Source organism: Amblyraja radiata, chromosome 43 (assembly GCF_010909765.2).
Source record: "Amblyraja radiata isolate CabotCenter1 chromosome 43, sAmbRad1.1.pri, whole genome shotgun sequence".
NCBI lineage: Eukaryota > Metazoa > Chordata > Chondrichthyes > Rajiformes > Rajidae > Amblyraja > Amblyraja radiata.
In genome coordinates this window covers 11,490,158-11,511,045 of record NC_045998.1, presented here as the reverse complement: position 1 = coordinate 11,511,045, position 20,888 = coordinate 11,490,158, and the positions used below count along the sequence as shown (strand labels likewise).

Here is a 20,888-nt window from a genome sequence, read left to right as displayed (position 1 = left end):
CCCATTTCCAAGTGAATTTGAGTGCAGGATGGAAATTGGTCATGAAGTTGATGAAGTCAGTAAGTTGTGCATGGGTGCAGCAGGTAGCACCAATGCAGTCGTCAATGTAGCAGAGGTAGAGTTCGGGGATAGGGCCAGTGTACGCCTGGAGCAGGGATTGTTCGACGTACCCTACAAAGAGGCAGGCATAGCTCAGGCCCATGCGGGTGCCCATAGCTACGCCTTGGATCTGGAGGAAGTGGGAGGAGTCTAAGGAGAAGTTGTTGAGGGTAAGGACCAGCTCTGCTAGGCGGAGGAGAGTATTGGTGGATGGAAATTGGCTGGTTCTGCGGTCGAGGATGAAACAGAGAGCTTTAAGATCCTCCTGGTGGGGGATGGAGGTGTAGAGTGACTGGACATCCATAGTTAAGAAGAGGGAGTGGGGGCCTGAAAAACGGAAGTCATTGAAGATACGAAGAGCGTGTGAGGTGTCTGGGACATAGGTGGGGAGGGATTGGAGCAGGATGGAGTCGAGATATGTGGAAATTAATTCAGTGGGACATGAACAAACAGAAACAATGGGTCTGCCAGGACAGTTCTGTTTGTGGATTTTGGGGAGAAGGTAAAATCGGGGCTGGGGAACGATAAGGTTGAAGGATTTAGAGGGCAGAGAGCTGGAAGTGATGAAATCAGAAATGGTGTGATATTAAGTTCTGATGCTGGTCAGAGGGGTCATGGTCCAAGGATAAGTAGGAGGAGGTGCCTGAGAGTTGTCGCCTGGCCTCAGCCCGGTAGAGGTTAGCGTGCCAGACTACCGCCGCACCTCCCTCGTCAGCGGGTTTGATAATCACATCTGGGGTGCTTGAAGTTAATGTTTTATCCAAATGACGACGTCTTTCACTGTATCAAACAGATTGGCTCTGGGGTGAAAGGACAATCTATTCAGGCACAGCTGATACCATCAAGAATTGTGAAATTCTAAAGGTTATAATAATGTAATATAAACCAACTGTAGACTCTGGTTTATACTAAATATAGACACAAAATGCTTCAGTATCTCAGCAGGTAGATAAAAATGCTGGAGAAACTCAGCAGGTGAGGCAGCATCTATGGAGCGAAGGAAATAGGCGACGTTTTGGGTCGAGACCCTTCTTCAGACTGATGTGGGGTCTCGACCCGAAACGTTGCCTGTTTCCTTTGCTCCATAGAGTTTTTCCAGCATTTTTGTCTACTTCGATTTTCCAGCATCTGCAGTTAGAAACATAGAAACATAGAAAATAGGTGCAGGAGTAGAGGCCCTTCGGCCCTTTGATCCTGCACCGCCATTCAATATGATCATGGCTGATCATCCAACTCAGTATCCCATCCCTGCCTTCTCTCCATACCCCCTGATTTCTTTAGCCAAAAGGGCCACATCTAACTCCCTCTTAAATATAGCCAATGAACTGTGGCCTCAACTACCTTCTGTGGCAGAGAATTCCAGAGATTCACCACTCTCTGTGTGTGAAAAATGTTTTCCTCATCTCGGTCCTAAAAGATTTCCCCCTTATCCTTAAACTGTGTGTGGTCCCTTGTTCTGGACTTCCCCAACATCGGGAACAATCTTCCTGCATCTAGCCTGTCCAACCCCTTAAGAATTTTGTAAGTTTCTATAAGATCCCCCCTCAATCTTCTAAATTCTAGCGAGTACAAACCGAGTCTATCCGGTCTTTCTTCATATGAAAGTCCTGCCATCCCAGGAATCAGTCTGGTGAGCCTTCTCTGTACTGTTCCTTCTTAAACATGACTATCTCAGCAGGTCAGGCGGCATTGCCTTGTTCAGACTGACGGACTTTGTGTTGGGTCAGCTCTGATGAAGCTGCAAGCCCTTGGGTTTGTGTCGGAGGTGGCTGGGCCAGCTCTTTATAAATACATGAGCTAAAGGCTCAAGACTAGAAATAAATAACCCGCTTTATAAATGAAACTTTTAAACATTATTGGAAAAAAGTGGGACAGGCTCATAAATAACCCTGCAACCTCCATTGCCATCAACTCCCCTTTGATTCATTTTTCCATCTGTCTACACTTGGGGTATTCTGAAGCAGCCAGTTAAACGAACAATCTGCACGCTTGGGTGGAAACCGGAGCACCCGACGCAGAAACTATGTGGTCACAGGGAGAACGTGCAAACTCCACGCAGACAAGACCGTAGGTCAGATTCGAATCTGGGTTGCAGGAGAGGAGTGAAGTAGCAGCACTAACTGCTGCGTCAACCTGTCATTTTTTCTTCTTCACATAAACCGTTGATTCCGTTCCGTGCTGTAAGCTGTTGAACCGACTCCCACCCCCATTCCCAAGCAGCTTGTCCCAGCTTGCTGCACGAAAGGAATAACTCCCCTCCTGCTTCTTAAAATTGACGTCCAAGCCTTTTGGCTGTGTAGGAAGCAACTGAAGATGCTGCTTCTAACCGAAGATAGACACAAAATGCTGGAGTAACTCAGCGGGACAGGCAGCGTCTCCGGAGAGAAGGAATGGGTGACGTTTCGGGTCCCCAGGCTCCTCTTCCTTATCTGTTGTGTCAAGGGCAAGTCCCCTTGTGAAACCCTGCCTTACCTTTCCCCGCTGCGGGAGAGAAATCCACACACATATTGCTCCAAAATAAGAACGAAAAAAATCGGTATCAAAAAGCAGAACAGAGGTGGCACATACCGTGAATTGATGCCAGCAGCCAGGGACAAGATCAGGCTTTCGCGACCAGCTGATGCTATTTAAAGGCTGCAGCTGTCCAGAAGGGAGACACCAAAGGTTTGTGCGCTGCTGTTAGTGGCTGGGGTGATTTAATGCCTCACACTCAGGGCCTCATGGCCACATAGAGAGAGCCTTTAAAGAGACAGTGCCTGTTGTGTGCAAGCCTTCAAGAGGAATACAAGTTCTTAACCCTTGGCTGATCCCTTGACTTCAAACGGTCGGTGACATTTGAGTCTTTCTTGTTAATTAGGTGTCCACTGAATGTATTAAAATGGCAACCCACAGCTGGACTCTGGGAACAATATCGCACTTATAAGATCGGCGACTTTGACAAAAAAATCAACGCTTGTTTTTGAGTAACTATCTCACAAGCAGAGGAAATGCCTCAGAAGCCACGAATGAAATGTGGAAATTAACACATTTGCCATCTGCAGGACAAGAAGATCAAGAGAATATTGGAGAACTTCCTTGTTCTTCCTATAGCACCATGGGGCCCTTTACAACATCTGTCCAATATTCACACTTGGGTATAGTGTTCCATTTGAAAGTTAACACACAACTGGCACGAAACGTCGCCTATTTCCTTCGCTCCATAGATGCTGCCTCACCCACTGAGTTTCTCCAGCATTTTTGTCTACCTTCGATTTTTCCAGCATCTGCAGTTCTTTCTTAAACATTCCAGGGTTAAAATCCCTCAAACACAACAGCAAAATATTAAGTATTTTACTAGGAGTCTCGACTGTTTCCACCAGCAGGCTTGTCATATACAATACGTGATCACCGAACCTCCCTGACCAGAGATGCAATATCTTCCACTTCCAATATAGAAGGCTACAGATCAGGTGCTGGTAAATAGAATTGGTACAGGTTGATACTAATAGATTGATGGTTGGCACAGAATTAGAATATGATTAGACTGCATTCTAATTCAATATATAAATTGGCTACAGAGATGAGGGATTAATTGAAGACTTTAGAATTCTGCACCAGATCTATCCTATTATAGATAGACACAAAATGCTGGAGTAACTCAGTGGGACAGGCAGCATCTCTGGAGAGAAGGAATGGTTGACGTTTCAGGTTGAGACCCTCAGAAGTCTGAAGAAGGGTCTCGACCCAAAACGTCACCCATTCCTTCTCTCCAGAGATGCTGCCTGTTCTGCTGAGTTACTCCAGCATTTTGTGTCCATATTCGGTGTAAACCAGTTCCTTCCTTCACACACTATCCTACATTATGTTTGACTATAGCTCAGGCCTCCAATCAATAGACAATAGGTGCAGGAGTAGGCTATTCGGCCCCTCAGGCCAGCACCGCCATTCACTGTGATCATCCACAATCAGTACCCCGTTCCTGCCTTCTCTCCATCTCCCTTGACTCCGCTATCTTTAAGAGCTCAGTCTAACTCTCTCTTGAAAGCATCCAGAGGATCGGTCTCCACTGCCTTCTGAGGCAGAGAATTCCACAGACTCACAACTCTCTGTGAGAAAAAGTGTTTCCCCGTCTCCGTTCTAAATGGCCTAACCCTTATTCTTAAACTGTGTGTGTGGCCCCTGGTACTGGACTCCCCCAACATTGGGATCATGTTTCCTGCCTCTAGCGTGCCCAAACCCTTAATAATCTTATATGTTTCAATAAGATAACCTCTCATCCTTCCAAATTCCAGTATAGACAATATTCAATAGACAATAGGTGCAGGAGTAGGCCATTCGGCCCTTCGAGCCAGCACCGCCATTCAATGTGATCATGGCTGGTCATCCACGATCAGTACCCCGTTCCTGCCTTCTCCCCATCTCCCTTGACTCTGCTATCTTTAAGAGCTCTATTTAACTCTCTCTTGAAAGCATCCAGAACAAACTGAAGATAGACACAAAAAGCTGGAGTTACTCAGCGGGCCTGGCAGCATCTTTGGAGAAAAGGAATAGGTCGAGACCCCTCCTCAGACTGAGAGTCAGGGGAAAAAGGAAAAGAAGAGATACAGATGGTGATGTGGAGAGATATGGAACAAATGAATGAAAAATATGCAATAAAGTAACGATGATATAGGAAACAGGCCATTGTTAGCTGTTTGCTGGGTGAGAACGAGAAGCTGGTGCGACTTGGTTGGGGGAGGGATGGAGAGACAGGGGGGATGCAAGGGTTACTCAAAGTTAGAGAAGGCAATATTTATACCACTGGGCTGTAAGTTGCCCTAGACAAATATGAGGTGCTGTTCCTCCAATTTGCCCTTGGCCTCACTCTGACAATGGAGGAGGCCTAGGACAGAAAGGTCAGTGTGGGAATGGGAGGGGGAATTAAAGTGTTTGGTAACCAGGTAGATCCAGGCAGACTGAGCAGTAAAACGATCCCCTAGTCTACGTTTGGTCACGCCTATGTTTAAGAAGTCACACCTTGAACGATAGATACAATAGATTTTGAATGCTGATCCGTTACTGAACTAAGAGCTAATATTGCCAGCAGGCAGGACCTATTCTACCTGAGTGAATAGCACTCTGCCACCTCTTGACAATCCCGACATAATTCAATTCAATGAACATGACACAGTTCAGCTCTTGGCTATATGAAGTGTAATGCAGGGAGATGGCCAATGTATTTGCCACTGATTTCTCCTTCTCTTTCTCTCTCCCTCCCTCTCCCCTGCAGGTTTGACCACGGCCTGCAACATTACATTTTTGCTGTCTAATTTAATCAAGGCAGCGTACTGCAGTGCTGGGAATCTAGCTGGCAGTCACAATTCATTGTCCAAGATCTTAATAACAAGGGAATGGATACATACTTCAGTTTGCTTTTATTCCTAGCCTCGTCACGGTGGCGCAGCGGTAGAGTTGCTGCCTTACAGCGAATGCAGCGCCGGAGACCCGGGTTCCATTCCGACTACGGCTGCTGTCTGTACGGAGTTTGTACGTTCTCCCCGTGACCTGCGTGGGGTTTCTCCCAGATCTTTGGTTTCCTCCCACACTCCAAAGAGGTGCAGGTTTGTAGGTTATAGTGGGCTTGGTAAATGTAAAAATTGTTCCTAGTGGGTGCGGGATAGTGTTAATGTGTGGGGATCGCTGGTCGAAGCGGACCCGATGGGCCGAAGGGCCTGTTTCTGCGCTGTATCTCCAAACTAGACCTGCATTTGGATAGGTGATGTTGTGAATCGGGGAAAGGTCCCTGCTTCACCAGAAGGTTCACCAGACTGATTCCTGGGATGGCAGGACTTTCATATCAAGAAAGACTGGATAGACTCGGCTTGTACTCGCTAGAATTTAGAAGATTGAGGGGGGATCTTATAGAAACTTACAAAATTCTTAAGGGGTTGGACAGGCTAGATGCAGGAAGATTATTCCCGATCTTGGGGAAGTCCGGAACTGGGAGTCACAGTTTAAGGATAAGAGGGAAGTTTTTTAGGACCGAGATGGGAAAATCATTTTTTACACAGAGAGTGGTGAATCTGTGGAATTCTCTGCCACAGAAGGTAGTTGAGGCCACAGTTCATTGGCTTTATTTAAGAGGGAGTTAGATGTGGCCCTTGTGGCTAAAGGGATCAGGGGGTATGGAGAGAAGGCAGGGATGGGATACTGAGTTGGATGATCAGCCATGATCATATTGAATGGCGGTGCAGGCTCGAAGGGCTGAATGGCCTCTACTCCTGCACCTATTTTCTATGTTTCTATATTTCTCATGTGTTACTGCAGCATCTTGCATTTGTTTTAATAAACCAGCATCTGCAGCTGCTTCTGTCTAATCTCACTTCATCTGCCCTTGTATATTCTGCTCATAGTTACCCTTTCAACATCAGCTGTGGCAAATTGGCCTCTGCGACAGAAGGTTTGTAGTTCAAGCCTCACTCAGGGTACCATTTGGAGCTTGTGTTCTAGGCCACATATGTGGTACATGGCATTGTAAGGAATGATGGTAAAGCACACACACACACCAAAATCCTATACTTCCAGCGGCAGAGGTCCGCAGGAACTGGAGGACAGAGGTGTGTGGAGCATCCGTCACCGTTCCTGTCGGAAACCAGCGCCACTGCGTTGCTAATGTTTTCAACAATGATGAAATGAAATTAATAATCTAGGCCGATGCACCCAGCACAGTCCTAAAAGAGGTCGTTGTCAAAGAGGTCAGACGGACAGGATGTTAAATAGAGACCTTTTCTGCTCTGTATAAGATGTCGCGATTAAATGAAGAGGGGATAGGTATAAAACGCTGGAGAAACTCAGCGGGACAGGCAGTATCTCTGGAGAAAAGGAATAGGTGACATTTCAGGTCTTGGTGTTAGAGATGGTGGCTTGAGGGAAGTCTCCTTACCCTGCCAGTGTATTTTGGAGATAGGCACAAAATGCTGGAGAAACTCAGCGGGACAGGCAGCATCTCTAGAGAGAAGTAATGGGTCGAGACCCTTCTTCAGACAGAGAGTCGGGTGGGGGGAGGCACAGGGATAGCGAAGGGTAGCATGTGAAAAAGCAGATGAGGTTCAAGGAAAATGTAGAATAGATCACTGTTGGCGAGGAGAAAATGGCAATGAGGCGTACAAAGATAAAACGCAATCAGGAGGACAGTCAAACTGGTCGAAGGGGTGGGAGATTGCAACCTTCGTGGGCGGAAATCCTGGGGGGGGACAGGGGGGCCTTTCAGCGCCCGGCGCGGCATAAAATCAAACTGCTGCATCGAGGCTCCTGATGTTGAAGCCCCCGCCGGCCGATGAAAGGCCCCGCGAACGGGCCGATTCAAGCCCCATGATTCGGGGCGGACGAAGCTGCTGTTGCTGGAGTTCGGAGACGGTCACCAACCAGGTCAGCTCCCGATGTGACTGTCCACAGGGCCCACGGCCGAAGCCTCGCGTGTGCGTGTGTGTGTGTGTGTGTGTGTGTGTGCGGGCGTGACTGCCAAGAAATTGTGCCCCCCCCCTCATGTTTTGATAGCAAATCGACCTGGCATGCACAATCAAATTAGATCAAATAGAACAAGTCATCCTACAACTTTAGGCTGTGCACGCCATACGCAAGGAGAAGAAGCTGGATGGAGAACTAGGATGGGGGAGGGCTGGAGAGAGTGGCAAAGCAAGGGTTATTAAGTTGGAGAAGTCAATGTTCATACCGCTGGGGTGAAAGATGCCCAAGCAAAATATGAGATGCCGTTCCTCCAATTTATGCTGAGCTTCCCCCTGACAGCGGAGGAGTGGTTTTGGAGGATTTTACAACATCAGCATTTGCCGACTGCAGATTATCCGAGGCTCACTCCGCCCAGGAGACCACGGGACCGGAACTGAAGGACGGACATGCTCATTGAGGGGTGTTGTTTACCGAGGTAAACTGGCCGGGGCTAATTATATCGGAGAGGAAACTGTGAGAGGTAAAAGTAGAATCTTGTGTCTACTCGGTGAATTTTTTCCGGTGACCTATCCGCACGGGATGTCACTGATACCAAGTGTGCGTTGGATCAGGCATCGTGTCCAACGCAGCTGTCATTGGATTTACAGGCTCTCTCGCTCAATTCTCCAAAAACACCCCTCCTCCCAATGTACAGCCTGGATAGAGTGGATGTGGAGTGGATGTGGAGAGGATGTTTCCACTAGTGGGAGAGTCTAGGACCAGAGGGCACAGCCTCAGAATTAAAGGATGTGCCTTTAGAAAGGAGATGAGGAGGAATTTATTTAGCAGAGGGTGGTGAATGTGTGGAATTCATTGTCACAGCCGGCTGCGGAGGCCAATGGATATTTTTAGGGCAGAGATAGATAGATTCTTGATTAGTACAGGTGTCAGGGGTTATGGGGAGAAGGCAGGAGAATGGGGATAGGAGGGAGAGATAGATCATCCATGATTGAATGGCAGAGCACACTTGGTGGACCGAATGGCCTAATTCTACTCCTATTCCTTATGTCCTTGTGAGTGTGGAGTGCTAGACAATTGGGGAGTGGGTTCTCACACAAACAGCCATCTCCCTCCCTCCGTGCTGTCTTGTAACTCTTATTCCCCATTTCCAAGTGAATTTGAGTGCAGGATGGAACTTTTAAAATGGGTACTTTTAAGGTGGAGATTCACAGATTCTTGATTAGTACAGGTGTCAGGGGTTATGGGGCGAGGGCAGGAGAATGGGGTTCAGAATGAAAGGTAGATCAGCCATGATTGAATGGCGGAGTAGACTTGATGGGCCGAATGGCCTAATTCTGCTACTAGAATTTATGAAAACCTTTGCTTGTGTTTGGTTCCGTGACGATGCTACCTTATTTCACAGGTTGCTGTTTTATTCCTACATATTACCTATTCTCTCTCACATATCCATCAACTCCTCTTGGATCATTTTACCGGTCACCCACATAAGGGGTAACTTCAGCCAATTAATCCTTGGGATCGGGGAGATCAGAGCATCTGGTGGAAACCCACTCACAAATGCAAAACATTGAAACAGTCTTCTGTCACCTGTGCTTGCAAACCCAATGCCCGACCTTCCTTCCCTCGACCATTGACAAAGTCCTTAATTGCTCTGCCAATTCCCAAATCCTCATGCAAGTCTCCTTTAACCCTCTGTTGGATTTTTGCCTGGACTGTCATGGTGGCGCAGCGGGTATAGCTGCTGTCTCACAGCGCCAGTGACCCAGGTTCAATCCCAACTACGGGTACTGTATGGAGCATCCCTCCGAACTCCATTCTCCTGCCTTCTCCCCAATACAATGGGATTAGTGTAGATGGGGTGCTTAATGTCTTGCTGGGCCTAAGGGCAGCTGAATGGAGCGGCTGGGCTTGTATACTCTGGAGTTTAGAAGGACGAGAGGGTATCTTATTGAAACATATAAGACTATTAAGGGTTTGGACATGCTAGAGGCAGGAAACATGTTCCAGATGTTGGGGGAGTCCAGAACCAGGGGCCACACACACAGTTTAAGAATAAGGGGTAAGCCGTTTAGAACGGAGACGAGGAAACACTTTTGCTCACAGAGAGTTGTGAGTCTGTAGAATTCTTTGCCTCAGAGGGCGGTGGAGGCCGGTTCTCTGGATACTTTCAAGAGAGAGCTATAAAAGGCTCTTGAAGATTGCAGAGTCAGGGGATATGGGGAGAAGGCAGGAACGGGGTACTGATTGGGGATGATCAGCCATGATCACATTGAATGAGCCGAATGGCCTACTCCTGCACCCATTCCTTCATCAGACTAAAGAAGGGTCTCGACCCGAAACGTCACCTATTCCTTCGCTCCATAGATGCTGCCTCACCCGCTGAGTTTCTCCAGCATTTTTGTCTACCTTCAGGTTTGTAGGTTAATTGGCTTGATTGATAAAATGTAAAAATTGTCCAGTGATGCTCTACCTAGAGCTTTTCAGCGTACTACATCCAGACCCTGGAAGAAACACCCTGAATTGTTGTAGCACTCCGTTGATGAACAAACCCAGTCAGAGGCCCTGACAACACACACAACAGCCACACCACTCCACATTTGATGCGCCACAGGAAATCCCTGGAGGAATGCGATCCTGAACAAATTATCCAACCAACAGAACGTGTGTGACCTCTACAATTCTTCACCCTCCCTGTCCTCATTTGTGACAATGTCAGGTCTCTCAGGGCAGGGGGAGTGGGATTCAGAGTGTGTGGGTTTTCTCGGTCCTTGTAAACGCGATGGGATTTGACAAGATTATTTTTAGTGATCACTACCTGCACCATCTCGACCGCACAGGGGGTTAAAATAATAAACATATCCCAGGTCTTTTTATATACCATTGCCAGAAAAAAAAAGTAGAGGCCATAAATAGCTCAGGCGACATTATTATGGCGTTGTCATGGGCACAGCGGGGGGATCGATTGCTTCCTGTCTTTCTATCTATCTTTCACTAAGTGATGCAATGCTAATTTTTAGACCGACTCAAATGGATGTACCGGTGGATTCGCCCTGCAATGAGCCACAAAACCCTTTTCAAAATGCGTGGAAAAGCAACACGCACGTTGAAACAGCAGCGTATTTCAATGCCAGTCAGTAAACTAACTGGGCGACGGTTGTGTCAGTTTCACGGTCCCTCTGTTTAAGGCGATGCATGGAAAAATAACGGCATTGCACAGACAAGATTGCAACAACAACAACAACAACAACAAAATAAAAGCCAGCGTTGGTTAAAATCGCACAGATTAATTGCCAAGCCCAGAAATAAATGGAAGCAAGAGATAGAGTCTTTACCTGTATGCGAATAGGCGATACACACACTGGGACTGCAGGTGGTCGCTCTGTCAGCTGTGTAAGCTGTTGTTTGCTGCCTACGCCGCTTGACGTGAGGTTGTCTGTGTGTGTGTGTGTGTATATAGCTGAGGAGTGGAGGGAGGGGGTACTGGATTAATGATCCGCAGAACAATCTCGCGATGTTGGCTGGAGAGGCAATGCAGGGCCGAATGTCCGCGGATGGAGAGGGCTGGATGCTTGCAGCAAGACAAGCCGGCGTTTCATCACTCGGAACAAAATGCACTCCCTCACCCCCACTGCATCTACCTTCCACGAGCGAGCAGAAATGGCAGGAACATGACATTCAAGTTCAGGCAGCAGAAGATATTGCCCCGCTCGGAAGACTTAAGCAAAGACATTGAAACTGAAATGTTTGGTGGACAAAAATGCTGGAGAAACTCCAGCATAGATGCTGCCTCATCCGCTGAGTTTCTCCAGCATTTTTGTCCACCTTCGATTTTTCCTGCATCTTAAAACAAAAATGTGTAACGAATTTCACTTTGCACAAATGTTTAAGAAGGAACTGCACATGCTGGTGAAGTCTACCTTCACTTTGCACAAAGAATAGAATTTCTTCACAAATAGACAATAAGGGCTGACTGATTCCTTCTTCATCCATTGATAAAATAATTCTTGAACATTGCGTTGTCATTAACAAACCAACTTCCCTCTGATAAGTGGGCAATGGTTGGAAAAACATTGAACAGAACAGCCCCTCTGGCCCACAGTGTACGAGAAAAAAATTTGATGCTGGATCAACAACAGTGTTGAGACAGAGTACAGGAAAGAGATCGGACACCTTGTGTTTAAGAAAGAACTGCAGATGCTGGAAAAATCGAAGGTAGACACAAATGCTGGAGAAACTCAGCGGGTGCAGCAGCATCTATGGAGCGAAGGAATAGGTGACGTTTTGGGTCGAGACCCTTCTTCAGACATACCTTGTGTTGTTCTGTCAGAACAACAATCTAGCCCTTAACTGTGGTGAATCTGTGGGATTCTTTGCCAGAGAAGGCTGTGGAGGCCAAGTCATTGGATATTTGTATGACAGAGAGAGATAGATTCTTGATTAGTGCGGGTGTCAGGGGTTATGGGGAGAAAGCAGGGGAATGGGGTTAGGCGGGTGAGATAGATCAGCCATGATTGAATGGCGGAGTAGGCTTGATGGGCCGAATGGCCTAATTCTGCTCCTATCACTTATGACATAAACATCAGCAAGACAAAAGCAATGCTCGTTGACCTATGGAAGTTGAGGGGGGGGGGGGGGTATATGGATGGGCAGAGGGAATGGGGATTTGGACATCTTGGTCATTCCCTTTCCTCTCTGTGAATAGACACAAAAATCTGGAGTAAACTCAGTGGGTCAGACAGCATCTCTGGAGAAAAGGAAGTAAAAGAGAGAAAATGGCAGAGAGGAACTGCAGGTGCAGGTTTAAACCGAAGATAGACACAAAAAGCTGGAGTGACTCAGTGGGACAGGCAGCATCTCTGGAGAAGGGAAATGTCACCTATTCATTGTCCTGTCCGGGACATATGACAATAAAACACTCTTGACTCTTGAGTCGCCATTTTTGGCGCCATCTCACAGTCCCGGCTGCAGCTGGCCCGCAAAAGCCCATAGCCTTGAGTCTAGCCATCCCACAAACTGCCTCCTTGCCATCCACGTACCCCAGACATGCTGTCTGATCTGCTGAGTTCAGTGCCACAGAAGGTAGTTGAGGCCACAGTTCATTGGCTATATTTAAGAGGGAGTTAGATGTGGCCCTTGTGGCTAAAGGGATCAGGGGGTATGGAGAGAAGGCAGGGATGGGATACTGAGTTGGATGATCAGCCATGATCATATTGAATGACGGTGCAGGCTCGAAGGGCTGAATGGCCTACTGCTGCACCTATTTTCTATGTTTCTATGTTTCTATGAGTTACTCCAGCACTCTGTCTCCTTGTCAGGACAGGGGGATATGGTGACGATGAACACAAACAAGAACCGGTCTCCATAAAACTATTACAAAATGTAAAGGACAAGCAAATAATCAGCGTTGGATATAAAAGAAACAAGGTACTAATGACAGGTTCCGGGCTCACTGCAGAAGATATGGTTTGTAACTTGCCGTAACCATTAGACAATCTTGTCTGCATCAGCCACATGCAAGACAGTGGGGAGATGCTAATTGTCCTACAGACATCAGACATCTTCTACGGAGATATTTTGCAACACTGTGAATGCGATCAAAGAATATTCAAGACCAGACTTGTTTTGCCACGGCACATCAGACATGATCATAGGCATTTTTGCTGTACTATTAATAATTGTGATATTTGTGTATCTTCTTGCGTACAGCCTAAAGTTGTAGGACAACTTGTTCTATTTGATCTTATTCGATTGTGCTCACCAGGTTGATTGCATTCGTCGAAACTGGGCGGACCACGTGAAGGTTGAGATCTCCCACCCCATATTTGTGTATGCAGAGAGTTAGCTCTCACAGGATTCATTCCTGCTGTCTAGGATTTCTGTCCTTGGAAGCTTTCAGACATCCATGTGAATGACTTTTAATCCCAGAACAAAAAATATTGAGAATTAATTTTGTGTAGCTAGGAACTTCACATGCTGGTTGAAACCGAAGAGACACAAGATGATGGAGTAACTCAACGAGTCAGGCAGCATCTCTGGAGAAAAGGAGTAGGTGACGTTTCAGGTCGAGACCCTTCTTCAGACTGTTGTGGGGGTGGGGGCAGGTAGAACCTCCACATCTGTCTGAAGAAGGGTCTCATACCAAAACGTCACCTATTTCCTTCGCTCCATAGATGCTGCCTCACCTGCTGAGTTTCTCCAGCATTTTTGTCTACCTTCGATTTTCCAGCATCTGCAGTTCCTTCTTAAACATATCTTGTCAGCTATGTTTTTTTCCAATTGTGCCTTGCACTCATTTCTTTTATTTTTGTCAGTCTTTTGTTTACAATTTTTGCATGTAATTTATTTCTAATTTATGTATCGTTTGTTTTTGTGTGTTGGTCTGAGTATGTGTCTTTCGCGTTGGTGTGAGCAAGATTTTATTTGTACCTGTTGCTCTCTGTACTTGTGACTTTGACAATAAACTCAATTTGAGTCACAGTGGTGCTCCCATTGTACCTTTGTACTTCATAAATTCATAACTTCATAAGTGATAGGAGCAGAATTAGGCCATTTGGCCCATCAATTCTACTCTGCCATTCAATCATGGCTGATCTATCTTTCCTTCTTAATGGTACCGTTTGTCGGCACACAAAATATTGAAGGTCCCAACCTGAAATGTTGTCTGTGTATTTCTCCACAGATGCTGTCCGACCAAGTGAGTTCATCCAGCACTTTCTCTTTTGTTCAAAATTCCAACATCTGAAATTCCTTGTGTCTCTCCTTAAGTATCTATGTAACTTTAGCTATTATATTGCAAAGCTGTTATTAACTTTGTATTCCTTTTAATTCCCGGGATGGCGGGACTGACATATGTTGATAGAATGAAACGGTTGGGCTTGTACACTCTGGAATTTAGGATGAGAGGGTATCTTATATAAGATTATTAAGGGTTTGGACACGCTAGAGGCAGGAAACATGTTCCTGGTGTTGGGGGAGTCCAGAACCAGGGCTACAGTTTAAGAATAAGAGGTCGGCCATTTAGAACGGAGATGAGGAAACACTTTTCACCCAGAGAGTTGTGAATCTGTGGAATTCTCTGCCTCAGACGGCAGTGGAGGACAATTCTCTGGATGCTTTCAAGAGAGAGTTAGATAGAGCTCTCAAAGATAGCGGAGTCAGTGGATATGGCGAGAAAACAGAAACGGGGTACTGATTGTGGATGATCAGCCATGATCACAGTGAATTGTTCAACTTCTGTCAAGGAGAAGCTATATTTCACCCTCGTTAGACCTCATTTGGACTCCGCAGTTGCAGCATGGGACCCATACACAAATAAAAACATTTCTTCCATCGAACGTGTCTAAAGACAGGCAGCTCGATTTGTTACTAACACCTATGAGAGAGAAGCGAGTGTCACCAAACTTCTGAATTCTCTGGGGTGGAACCCTTTCGAAGACAGACACACGTGAAGCTCACCGTTTGACCTGTTTTTACAAAATGTTAAATGGTCAGCTCGACTACAAGACCTACACCAAACCCAAACCAATTAGGAGCAGACGAGGGCATTCGATCCAATTTGTGATCCCAGCTACAAAGACAGATGTGTACAGCAATTCGTTCTTTCCCCGCACACACAATTAAAGCATGGAATAATCTCCACCCAACTATAGTTACCCAACCAGATGCAACTACATTTAAAGTAGCTCTTTCTTCCCAAAAACCCTTTCTGGCTTAAGCCCTCCCTTCACCACCTCCAGTTTAAATTCCATTTGGAATATTTTGGAGGACCAAGAAACCAAGAACCAAGAATGGCTCGAAGGGCCGAATGGCCTACTCCTGCATTGGTCGGTTCCTGCTCTTTTTCCCGACAATATCTTTTTTGCCTCCGACTTTTCTGTCTTTCCTGCCTCGAGATCAACCTCATTCTTGTCCATCTTTTGTTTGTCCCACTTCGAAAGTCTGAACTTTCATATGATGTCTCCATCTGACTCCTTCTCTTCCCGACAACTGCAAATCTTTTCACCAGTCCTCATGCCAGCCAATTTAGTCTCATTAGAGACACAGCAGGGGAAACAGACCCTTCGGCCCACCACGTCCACACTGACCAGCGGTCCCCGCACATTCACACCTTGGGTCAGTTTACATTAATTCAATTTACATTAATACCAATCCAATTAACCTACAAACCTGTACGTCTTTGGAGTGTGGGAGGAAACCGGAGCACCTGGAGAAAACCCCGAGAAAGGTTACCAAGCCAATTAACCTACAAACCTGTACGTCTTTGGAGTGTGGGAGGAAACCGGAGCACCCGGAGAAAAGTCACAGGGAGAACGTACAATCTCCGTACAGACGGCACCTGTAGTCAGTTGCAAACCCGGGTCTCTGGCGCTGCAAGCGCTGGAAGGCAGCGATTCTACCGCTGCACCACTGGGACCGCCCTACTCCATTCTTGGATTTTGCAACTTGCAGAACTCCATGTAAATTCCTGCGTTCCTGCTTTTCCAGCCATGGTGATGTTCGCATAGTGATCCTTGAGCCATCACCCCTGCCTCCATCAAGAACAAAAATAAGCGCTCTGTATGTGGACACAAGCATTTTAAAACCTGCATAATCTGCCTTCATATAAAATGTATGAATGTCCAGATTCTTGCAAGGACAGCAAGTGATTGTTAATATCGCTGTATCCCCCATTTCCTCCAAACAATTCTGCACTGTTGGCCCAGACTTTAAACTATTGCCTTGTGCCAAAATAGGAATTTCTACTCTCTTAAATGAAACCAATGATCAATAACAAGCGTGTTGTTCAAGCCCCATGAAAGAGAGAAACTGGTTTATTATCTCCAAGTAAAGTTTTATCAGAACATGTCAATTAGCATAAACATTCAACATGAATACAACTATACCGTGGGGTTGGTTTGGTTTACGATGAATGGTTAGTTTTAATTTGACATCAAATGCTCAGCAGGCGAGGCAGCACTTGTGGAGAGAGAATAACAGGGTAAACATCTCAGATCTAACCTGAAAAGTTGACTGTTTACCAATCAATTGCTCAATCAATTGATTCTTTATTATCGTGTACACCAAGGTACAGTGAAATACTTTCTTCTGTACACAGCTCAGCAGGACTATCACCATACAATCCCTCAGTTGGTACAGAATGTACACATCTGCTTATTGAGTCTATATACAAGAGTCTATATACAAGATAGACTCTGAAGAAGGGTTACGGTCCGAAACGTTGCCTATTTCCTTCGCTCCGTAGATGCTGCTGCACCCGCTGAGTTTCTCCAGCATTTTTGTGTACCTTCTATATACAAGATGCTATTTTACAGTTGGCCAGGCCACAAAGGCCCGTTGCATTGATAGCTTCCTACGGATGCTGCCTGACCTATTTCTGTTTCATTGTCCACTATCTGCAGTTCTAAGATTTGTTAACTCAATGTTGAGTTCAGCCATTATTTAGATCCGAAAAAGAAAAGAAAATGTGCCCTCAGCAGTTCAGTGAGACTGCAAATGAAACATAAACTGTAAGGTTGGTAAACTTTCAACAGGATGGCATGGTGGCTCAGCAGTAGAGTTGCTGCCTTACAGTGGCACTGTAAGTTCGATCCTGCCTCCGTTCCGCGCTGTAACTAAACCAACAACAAAATGCTGTAAGAACTCAGTAAACAGATAGAATCTGGAGAGAGAAATGGGCAGAGGACATTTCTCATCAGCACACTTCTTCAGCCTGAAGAAGGGTCCCGACTGGGGCAGTCACGGTGGATCGTGCTGCCTTGCAGCGAAGGAAACCCGGGTTCCATCCCGACTACGGGCGCTGTCTGTACGGAGTTTGTACGTTCTCCACGTGACCTGCGCGTGTTTTCTCCCAGATCTTCGGTTTCCTCCCAGGTTTGTAGGTTTATTGGTTTGGTAAATGTTAAATAATGTTAATGTACATAATGAAATTAAAAAATAAAAATAAAAATTTGTCCCCAGTGGGTGTAGGATTGTGTTAGTGTGCGGGGATCACTGGTCAGTACGGACTCGATGGGCGGATTTCCGCACTGTATCTCTAATCACTGAGTTCCCCCAGCAGATTGCGTTGTGCTCAAGATTCCGGCACCTGCAGCATTATTTTGTCTTCATTTAAACAGAACACCCCTCAGTGCAAGACTTGTCAGTTCAATCCCTGATGCGGACGCTTCAGCACAGAATTCAGGCTTTATGCATTTTTCTTCCACAGTACTATTCGACGAAGAGCAGGGAGATTGTCTCAGTGTTATAAACAGCTTTGACCTCTCAAACATTACCACAAACAAACTGCCTTTGTAGAAACCTGCCTGTACTATTAGCTATCACAATAGTAATGTTATGCTAAACCTGCTTCTTTTGGTGACAATTATTTGGGCACTTGAAAGGTATCATGTTGTTCTGGTATGTAAGGTCACTCCAAAGTGTGTGATAATACCAAATTAAATCATAAATGATATTACTCTGTTGAAATAAAGTCAAGTCAAGTCAAGAGAATTTATTGTCGTGTGTCCCAGATAGGACAATGACATTCTTGCAAGCTGCAGCACAACAGGATATTGTAGTTATAAATACCGATCAGATCAGTGTGTCCATATAACCATAGAATATATATATATATATCCATATCAGTAAACAGATAAGGTGCAATAGGCAGTTATAGTTCATAGTTTGAAGTTATGTTTAATAATCTGATGGCTGTGGGGAAGAAGCTATTCCTGAATCTGAATGTTGCAGATTTCAGGCTGCTGTACCTTCTACCCGATGGCAGCGGGGAGATGAGTGAGTGGCCAGGATGGTGTGGGTCCTTGATGATGCTGGTAGCCTTTTTGAGGCAGCGACTGCGATAGATCCCCTCGATGGTGGGGAGGTCAGAGCCGATGATGGACTGGGCAGTGGTTACGACTTTTTGTAGTCTTTTCCTCTCCAGGGCGCTCAAGTTGCCGAACCAAGCCACGATGCAACCGGTCAGCATGCTCTCTACTGTGCACCTGTAGAAGTTCGAGAGAGTCCTCCTTGACATACCGACTCTCCGTAATCTTCTCAGGAAGTAGAGGTGCTGATGTGCTTTCTTTACTCACTGTAAGGGAGAACGATGTCAGACGGGTGCTCCTGGCAGTGAACCCCAAGAAGGCTGCCGGCCCGGATGGAGTGCCTGGTAGGGTGCTTAAAGCGTGTGCCCACCAGCTCACCGGCATCTTCACCAGAATCTTCAACCTCTCCCTGGACCAGGCAGTTATCCCGTCCTGCCTAAAATCAGCCACATTCGTCCCAGTGCCGAAGAAGTCTCCCATCACCAGCCTAAATGATTACCGTCCCGTGGCCCTCACTCCGGTAATCACGAAGTGCTTCGAGAGATTGGTCCTCCAGCACATCAAGGACTATCTCCCTCCAGACTTCGACCCCCACCAATTCACCTATCGCCCAAACAGATCCACAGAAGACGGCCATCACCGTAGCTCTCCACTCTGTGCTGAGCCACCTGGAGCAGGGGCAGAGCTACGTCCGGATGCTCTTTGTGGATTACAGCTCAGCTTTCAATACTATCATTCCGGACATTCTCATCGACAAACTGGTCACTCTCGGCCTCCCCACTCTCACATGTGCCTGGATAAAGGACTTCCTCACCAACCGGCCCCAGACTGTGAGACTCGGCCCCCACCTCTCCTCCACTCGCATGTTGAGTACCGGCTCCCCACAGGGCTGTGTGCTAAGCCCCCTCCTGTACTGTCTCTACACCCACGACTGTAGTCCGGCCCACAACAACAACCGCATCGTCAAGTTTGCTGACGACACTACAGTAGTCGGACTCATCTCAAGGGGAGACGAGGCAGCCTATAGAGAGGAAGTCCTGAAGTTGACAGCCTGGTGCTCAGAAAACAACCTGGCTCTGAACACCAAGAAAACAAAAGAGCTCATTGTCGACTTCAGGAGGCACAGCACCGACTTAGCCCCCCTATACATCAACGACGAGTGTGTGGAGAGGGTCAACACCTTCCGGTTTCTCGGCGTCCTCATCTCCGCTGACATCTCCTGGACAGACAACATCACAGCGGTCATTAAGAAGGCTCAGCAGCGGCTGCACTTCCTGAGGGTCCTCAGGAAGCACAACCTGGACTCCAACCTGCTGCTGACCTTCTACCGCTCGTCCATTGAGAGCCTGCTGACATACTGCATTACAGCATGGTACGGCAGCTGCACCATGGCAGACAGGGAGAGGCTTCAGAGGGTAGTTAGGGCAGCACAGAAGATCATTGGCTGCCCTCTCCCCTCCCTGATGGACATTTACACCTCCCGCTGCCTCAGCAGGGCGAAGAACATCATCAAGGACAGCTCCCATCCTGCGTTTGGCCTGTTCGACCTGCTGCCCTCAGGGAAGGCGCTATAGGTGCATCAGAACAAGGACAAATAGACTCAAGAACAGTTGCTTTCCAAAAGCCATAACCTCTCTGAACTCACACATGTACTGACTTCACAGCCTAACCCCCGGACTTCCATCTATCCACCTACTGTAATTTGTACTGTAACTGTACTGTAACTGTAATTTTAATATGTGCAATAACCCATACTGTATATAGGAATCCTATTTATTCACTCTATTCACTCATTGTCTTTTATAGATATGTATATAGCGCCGCAGAACTGTGCACCTTATCTCCCCCCCCCCCCCCTTTGTTTTGTTTTTTGTTTTTTGAACTAATTACATGTCTGCACTGAGTACGAGCTGCTTTTAATCTCATTGTACATGTGTATAGTGACAATAAAATGGCATTCTATTCTATTCTATTCTATTATGATTGCATCAGTGTTCTGGGACCAGGAGAGATCTTCGGAAATATGCACGCCCAGGATTTCTAGTTCTTGACCCTTTCCACCATCGACCCGGTGATATAAACGGGACTGTGGGACCCCATCCTACCCCTTCCGAAGTCCACAATCAGTTCCTTGGTTTTGCTGGTGTTGAGAGCCAGGTTATTGTGCTGGCACCATTTGGTCAATCGGTCGATCTCACTTCTATACTCTGACTCATCCCCATCATGATACGTCCCACAACAGTGGTGTTGTCAGCGAACTTGATGATGGAGTTCGCACTATGTCCGGCTACGCAGTCATGAGCATAGCGTGAGCAGGAGATCGTGACGCACACTTAGAGGTTTTATTGGAGGGTTTTTATATTAATTAATTCACAGGATGTTGCTTACTGCCGAGGCCAATGTTATTAACCGGGGGTATGCTGTGAAGTCATACATGTGTGAGTTCCAGGGAGGTTATGGCTTTTGGAAAGCAACTGTCTTGAGTCCTATTTGTCCCTTGTTCTGATGCACCTATAACGCCTCCCTGAGGGGCAGCAGGTCGAACAGGCCAAACGCAGG

At 46.6% G+C, this 20,888-nt stretch overlaps 1 protein-coding gene and 1 long non-coding RNA gene across 4 annotated transcripts in view; one reads left to right on the top strand and one right to left on the bottom strand.

Annotated features, from left to right (window-relative positions):
- Positions 1-11,104, bottom strand: part of ache (acetylcholinesterase (Cartwright blood group)) — a 33,570-nt gene extending 22,466 nt beyond the window's left edge. For 2 of the 3 annotated variants that reach the window (XM_033014620.1, XM_033014622.1), the window contains exon 1: positions 10,857-11,104. The gene's annotated coding sequence lies outside the window, so the exon portion shown is untranslated. Of the gene's footprint in view, positions 1-2,667; positions 2,786-10,856 lie in introns of those variants that run through there. The other variant, XM_033014621.1, reaches the window with a different exon arrangement.
- LOC116967985 overlaps positions 762-20,888 on the top strand; it is a 20,993-nt gene continuing 866 nt past the window's right edge. The window contains exons 1-2 of the long non-coding RNA XR_004410377.1: positions 762-837; positions 16,651-16,653. This is a non-coding gene — a long non-coding RNA (uncharacterized LOC116967985). The remainder of the gene's footprint in view (positions 838-16,650; positions 16,654-20,888) is intronic.